Source organism: Manacus candei, unplaced genomic scaffold (genome assembly GCF_025592945.1).
Source record: "Manacus candei isolate 608988 ecotype Guabito, Panama unplaced genomic scaffold, ASM2559294v1 h1tg000005l, whole genome shotgun sequence".
Taxonomy (NCBI): domain Eukaryota; kingdom Metazoa; phylum Chordata; class Aves; order Passeriformes; family Pipridae; genus Manacus; species Manacus candei.
Genome location: NW_026138053.1, coordinates 23,161,137 through 23,168,607, shown reverse-complemented (window position 1 = coordinate 23,168,607; position 7,471 = coordinate 23,161,137).

The following is a 7,471-nucleotide window of genomic DNA, read 5'->3' as shown; positions in this document are numbered from 1 at the left end:
GGGATGGTGGTAGGAGAAAGAATGGAGAGTGCCATAGGGCTGGATGCTGACCCTTGGTGTAGTGTTGCTCCTCATCCAGCCCAGGGCAGGGTGGGTGGGGAGGAACCCAGGACAGAGAAGGGAAGGGGCTCCTTGGTGTCCCACCACATCTTGGTCAGGGACTGGGGAAACACAGAGCCAGGAAGCACCACCTGGTTTGCCAGGTCAGCTCTTGGATATCATTGCTGCTGCTCCCCACAGGCAGGCTACAAGGAGAAAGGCTGATTTCCTATTTCATTCCCATCCTTATTCTCCTTCCCCAGAAGTCGCCTGGGAGAACCTTGTCACCCAGGTGGCTTCAGGCACCTTCTCTGATTGTTTCTGGAGGGAAAAGCCACATGTCTTTTGGCGGTTTAATCATTTTATGTGGCCACCACAGCAGGGTCGCTCCCGTCTCGCACCCCACGTGTGGCAGGAGGCTCCGTCCCGGTGCCATTTGTCTTCCCTACCGTTCCATTTATCTCCGGTGAGAAGCTTCAGACCCAAACCATCTTAAGTGATCTACAAAAGACAGTGATAAGTACCTTCCCCCGTCATTACGGCTCCATTTTATCACGGTGGTGATAGCAATAATGGCGGTTGTAACCCCCATCAAGTCCACTTAACATGGTTCATTTTCAAAAGTCACTCAATGCCTCCTGACAGTCCGGCTGGGCGGTATGAAAAGATCATTTAACCCTGATGATCCGAGGGAGCCGGCGAGTGGGAAAAGGAGCCCTGGCAGCCGGAGAGAAGCCGGCACGGGGAGGGCAAGGGAAGACCATTGATTTTGTGACAAGGGGCAAAACCACTGTCAGCGCGGAGCGGCGCGGTGCGGGGGGACGTTTCAATTAGCACCGGCGGGAGAAATCCCAGGGAAGGCAGAAAAGCCTGGGCTGCCTCGCCCATTATTATTTTTTTTTTTTTTTTAACAGTGAAAAATGAACCCAAAATTAGAATCTCTATTAACAATTAGCGTAATTAAAGGCGACACGTTATAATTTCCCAGAAAGGCGCTTTATGATGATACGGTGGCCTGAGATAATTACACCCGGTGCTTGGCTGAGGCGAGTGGTAAATGGACAGCGCGGTGGCCCACCTGCCACTCACCCAGCACTGCTATTATCCTGCCTGATGTTGCTCTAGTCCTGCCTCGCTGTTAAAAGTAAAGCCATCCTCTTGTGACCTCAGAGTCGCTTAGAAATTGCTCCTGAAGTGCACTTGGTTTTAGAGGCTGGGGAGGGGAATGAGTGCTCTGGTTTGCAGCAGAGACACGAGGTGCCCTTGGGTGGTTGCTCCGTTCAGGCTGTGTCGATGGCTGGGTCTGCAATCATGGTGGAGACCCCATGGCAGAGATTATCCTCCCATCTGCCTCACCCACCCGTGTCAAACACACAGCTCTGACTCACTGCCACGTTCAGTGTGAGCTTCTCTATGAAGGCATCCAGCCCTCTCGCCAGTGCCAGGTCTCAGCCCCAGCACCCCTCTGTGTGTGTGCTGTTCCTCCCCAGATTGAAAGGGGGTAAAGCCAAGCCCTGGGTTATGAGCTGTTCCCCCTTCCTTTCCTCCCCCAGGGCTCCCACCACCCACCAGGGACAGCTTGGGGACCACAGCCTGGCAGCTGTCACCTGCCACAGGGGAAGTGCCTACCAATGCTTTGAAAGCAAAGTCACTCAAATTTGGCAAACGAGCAGTGCATGCTCTCGCTTTCAGGTTAGCTTATCTGAATAATTACATGAGCGAAGCTATCCCAGAGTGTCTTGGAATATGCAGAAATACATTCCATCTGTGTATGCCACAGCATCAAAGTCGAAGAGCTCTCTGAAAGGAGGTCAGCCTCACTAACATTTTAATTTGGGGTGGGGAATGGTGGAAGAAACACTAAAAATCAGAATTATATGCTGCCAAAATGACCCGTTTGGGTTTAGGCCCAAAAGCTTGAATGTTGAGGGCTTTTTTTTGATTTGAGATCATTTTGGATTATAGTTTACATAAGACAATGCAAAGCTTGAAAGCGTTCAGCTGGAAGCAGAGCTGTCAATTCTGTGGCAAAGAAGTGCTTTGATCACTGGGAGAGGAATTGTTTTGAGTTTTTTTCCTACTGTGGATCTAGAACTTGCTGGGGAGGTTTTCTCTGTGTTTGGAGCAAAGTCAGGAGAGTGGATTTTTTGCAGTCTTCGATTCTCTAGTTGCCTTCCCTGGTTTACAGGAGGATAAACACAGGAGTTCTCAGGCTCCCGAGTGCTGGAGCATCACTGTCAGCAGTGCTGCTCCATCCCAGGGTGAGGGAGTGGGACCGTGCTGGGGCTGGAGCAGTTTGCTCCCGACGGAAGGCAGTTACTGGCGATTTACAGCATGTTCAAGGAAGTCCCCCGGAACAGGGTTTAAGAGTTGTTGAGTCGACATGAAACAATATATCAGTTAATGAAGTTTAATAGCACTGAATAAGAACTGCACTGCGGCTCTGGGATCCTCTTGCAAATGCAGTTACAGTCTGGAAAAAGCAAGGCTGGGAAAGCAGTCCCTTGCTCCTGTCCATATGTTGTTCCCTCCGTGCTTTGCAACTCAGATGCCTTTAATCGCAAGCCAGTCCCACAGAGGTGATAACAGGAGCTGGCTGGCATCTCTCCGGCTCCTGCAGCATCAGCAAGATGATGAGCCCTGGGCATTTCAGGTAGGCCTTCCCCAAATTAGCTCCAAAACCCAGCTTTTCTGACTGAAAGGCCTAGGGTGGAGCTCTGTTCTCCTCTCTTTAATCCCTCTGAAGGTCTTTGAGCTTTGCAGGAAAGGGACTTTTCTAAAATCAAGCTTTCCCCCGAACACATGGACTCAGGAATGAAGGTTTTGGCATCCTGGACAGAGATTTGCTGGTAGCAATTTATTTCTTGTGAAAATCTAAAGATGTCTCAGGACATCTGCAGAATTAGAGGGCAAGGGGCTGGGAGGGGAGGAAAAGAAGAAAAATTACAAAGAAACTGCAAAAGCTTTTCCAGGATGGCAGATCCTGTCTCTATATCCCATATTCTTGCCCTGTGCTGTCACATGCAGCTGCTGACTGCCATGATCCCAGAGGAATGGGGTGGGAGCGCAGGGATGAGCCCTGAGCACACCCCCTCAGTTTCCAAATTTATTTATTTTAACTTAAAAATTAATAAATGGCAAAGGGGTTATGAGTTGTGCTGGAGTACAGAGCTGGGCAGGAGGGTGTGTATCCCTCCCACACTTGCACTTGTGGGGTGAGGAGGCTGGGTCCTGCTGTGAGAGAGGCAGGGCAGAGATGCAGGGAACAGCTTGTGGTCCATGCTGGGGGATGCTGACAGGCTGTGTCAGACCCACACTCTTCCCACTTGCACAGCTCCAAGGGGTGCTCAGGGGAGCTGTGAAGGCAAGAGCTGCCCAAATTGCCCCACAGCCCTGGGGCAGAGGGTGATTTAGGGACTGTGTGAGATGCCTTTTTCGGGGATTTGTAATTGAGCACATCTAAATTAGACCTCTGAGAGTCTCTCTGTGACTGTGCTGGGTCCCATAAGGTGCCTGGAATGGAGGAAGGAACAGAGCAAATCCTCCAGGTGATGCTCAGTGACTCAGACTGCTTTTCCAGTGGTGTACACGTTGGTTAGAATTGCTGGACAGGTAGTGGCTCTCCCGGAAGCATCATCCTTGGAGCACCTCTGGCTGCAGAGGGGAGGTTATCACATCCCTTCTCTGACTGCTCCACCGTGTCTGGCTTTTCCGAGGACAGGGTCCTGCTGTCCCTGCTCACCTCCTGCTCTGCTGGGAGGCTGCTTGCTGCAGCAGGGAGGCAAGCATCGAGCTCCTGTCTTTAGACAATCTTGACCCAGTTTTCTCAGGAGCACTGCGAGTCAGCGCGTTTAAGGAGCGCTGTGTCCCTGCCAAGCTTTGCTGTGCCAGCCTGAGCAGCGCCCGGCTCCAGAAATCCCTGCAAGGATTTGTCTGTCCTGAGGAGGGCATCGCCTCTCCCAGCCTGGCCTCGGCTCTGGGAGGGCTGGGCTGTTCCTGCAAGAAATGCAACCAAAAATACCACAGTTAGGCAGGTTGGAGGGTGGAGGGAAGAGGGGGAGGCGTGGAAAAGCAGTGGTGAGTGTTTCGGGTTGATCTGGTTTGGAAGCACCTGTAAATCATGTGCACGCAGGTGCAGGGGCTCTTTCCAAAGTCTGTAGCTTGTCTCCAGTGTCTTGCTTTCCCCACTCAGCCCTCGTGCAATCTCCCTCTGAGTTAAAACTGGCCCTGACTCATTGCATCTCCATTCAAGTGCTGGGGAGAGTGGCTGTGATGGTGTCAAAGCCAGTCCCTGTGTCCCTGTTTGGGAAATGCTGACTGAACAGGTGCTTGTGGGGCAGGGGGCTCACAGGACGTGACCAGATCCCCAGGGAGGGCAGTTACAGTGGGCTCCCACTCTTGCTCCCCTTGGGGTGTTGGTGGGAGCAGCACCTGCTCCAGCACCTCCCTGTGCCAGGGGGTTGCAGTGTCCCCTGGCCATCCCCTCATCACCTAGGACAGGAGTCACATCCAATCTCATATGGCCATGACCTTGAGCCCCCTCTGTCTTGCACAGTGCCTTCAGTTTCCCCATGATCTGGGCACCTCTAGGGATGGTGCCAACACCTGCAATGGGTGTCCCCGCTGCAAACTGGTACCAGTCTGGAGGGGAGGATGGAAAAGCCAACAGGGCTGAAAGCCCCTGGATAGGTTTTGCTGGTGCTGTGCAGGGTGGGAGAGTGTGGCAGAGCTGAGGGGGGCTGTGGCACAGCCAGCACCCTGGCAGTTTCAGGCACACACATGTATTGGAGGGGGAAAATACCCTTTGGCACTCTCAAAGTTCAAATATTTAGAATAAATGATGCCTGACCCTTTCTCCCTCTCTTCCCTTCCCTCTCTCGCCTTCCTCAGTGCCAGTTCCCAGTAACCCAGGTCCAATAATTCGGTTGTAATAAAATGTGACTGCTGGGGCTATTTTTACGGAGCTGGCACTCATTTGCATGCCGGCTCTGTGTGGGGCCCCAGGCAATCTTTTTTTTTCCCTCTCCCTTCCCCCTCCCCTTCCCCCCCACTTCCCCCACCCCGCTGGCATCCCTCTGATCAGAAGTGACAACAGAAACACAGCCGTATTTCCCGGAGATTTACCGAGTTAGACGATGAAAGCTCAGAGGAACAGTAACAATAGGAAGGGGGACGCGAAGGAAAGCGGCGGGGGGAAGTTCCTAAACTGATCGTTTTCAAATGTCAACTCTGCTCTCGGGGGCTCTGGCGGCTCTGGGAGCCAGCCCATGATAGCTTAGGGAAATGCCAGGAGGCAATTGAAGCAGAGGTATGTGGATAGAAGAGGCCAGCTCGGTCCTGCTCATCCCCTGGGGCTGGAGAGCCATTGCTCCTTCTGGGTTGCTCCGTGGGGTTTTATCCTTGCCCTGTGCTGGCGCTGCCACCCATGTCCTTGGGGGGTTGCTGGGTACTTCTAGGGGTGCTGTCTCTCTCTTCTTTTGGGTGGTGGGTCCTTCTGCATCCTCCTTCCTTGGGAGCTCTGGTCTTCCTCATCCTTCTTGACTCAGGGGTGTCCCCTGAGCTCTGAGGGAGGAGGGTGGAGGGGGGACCAGGTTGAGACATGGCAGGAGCAGAGACTGAATTTTTGGAGAAATTTGTTCATTGTTCCAATTGCTCCCCTTCCAGCCTGAACAACCTGAACCCCCTTGAGTTGGGAACACAACAACCCCCAGGTAGTCTTGGGAAATAAGTGCTGCTCTCTGATGCCCAAGGTATCTTGGAGCAGGACTTCAAACTCCTCATTTAAAGGTGCCAAGAGGCTCTCTGAGCTGATGCTGATGCAGTTTGGGGGGATCCTTGATGAGGACTCAGGCCAAGAGCCAGCTGGGGTGGTCAAACCCTGTTGATAAGTGAGGCACTGGGCACGCAGTGCTGGGGATCATGGAGGTTTGGGAGCAAGGTGTGATTGCCGTGCCCTCTCCTTCCACCCCATGTGTGGGCACCCAGCACCCTCACGCCAGCTATTTTATCAGGCAGCTCCACTGGTGATGGGGACAAGTGGGATGTGGGAGCTTCCCACCTGGGGATTGCAATACAGGTGCTTGGTCCCCTCATCCTCATGTCTGGCCTCACCCCCCCCTCCACTCCCTCTCTCTCTGTTTCTCTCCTCAGCGCCACTGTCAAGCAACTTGATCACCTGCCAGCCTGTATTGATTTTTGCTTCCCAATCTCCAAGCTGGATGGAAGGAAAAGATTAAAAACAGTTTGTCAGTTTGAAGTTGAATAAGAATTCAGCACAAGGGATATCGCAGTGGTTTGGGGGGGGGCTGGAGGGGTCAAGGCCAAAGATGGTGTCGGGGAGAGTGTAACCCTTTTGCACCCTCTGCTCCAGTGGTGATCTGATCCAGCACACCTAATGCTGGTGGGGGTCTGCCTGCATCCCTTGACCTCTGGGTCTGGGCATCCCTCGTGTGTTGCTCTGGGGGTCCTGGTGTCCCACCCGCCCCCACTGCAGCATCTCTGATGCCTCTCACTCCTTGTCTTCCTGCTGCTCCGCCAGCAGTGCCCAGCCCCGGCACTCCCATCCCCACGTGTCCCTGCTGCTGGTGCCATTAGTATTCATGTGGTGGGTCTCCTGCTGTCCTTGTCAAGACTGAGTGGGCAGACTAAGGAAATTTGCCCTTCAAAAAATGAGAATCGTTTGAGTCAGGGAAGCTCTTCCCTCGTGCGTGTGGTTTCCTTGCCAGCCCCGGGGATGACGAATGGTTCACAGACATCCCTGTGCGGCGGAAAAGGGCCCTTTGGTTGAGATGGGACAGGCTGTGCTGGGTCCAAGGAAGGGCTGTGGTTGAGCTGGGGTTGTTGGGCTGTGTGGAGGGGATGGCGTGTGCTTGCCTGGGTTGTGATACTCCATCAGGCAATGGAGCATGATCAGAGACAGGAAGGAGCCTCACAGGTTGGTTTCTGCAAATCTGGGCTCAGGGATGCCAAAATTCCCTGGCAGAACCCCTGAGCCCACAGGATGGGAGAGAGGTGGCATTTGAGGCCAGAGGCACAGTCCCTGCTGATGTCCAGGCAGTCACAAGACTGCACTGCTGCTGTGGGTGAGAGTTGCTTGTCCCATCATGGCTTTTCCTCCCTCTGCCTCCCTCTTTCTTTAAGGGAAGGTGAGAACTGGAGGCTCAGGAGTCTCATTGCTGCTACTATTTCTGGTCAGTGTCCAGTAAGTATCTGCTGAGATATATTTGCCTACATAAAAAGTGGGGTGGATCTACTTCCATTTATACCTGCAGGTGTATTTCCTTACCTAAATAATAGATGGTTATGTCCTCAGCCAGGCTAAGCTGGCAGAGTTCCTCCAGGGTCAGCAGAGCTGTGCTGGCTGACATCCAGAGGAGAGGACCTGGTCCTTCTGAGGAGGATGTGCAGTAATTGTGTAGGGAGAGGCTGGAAA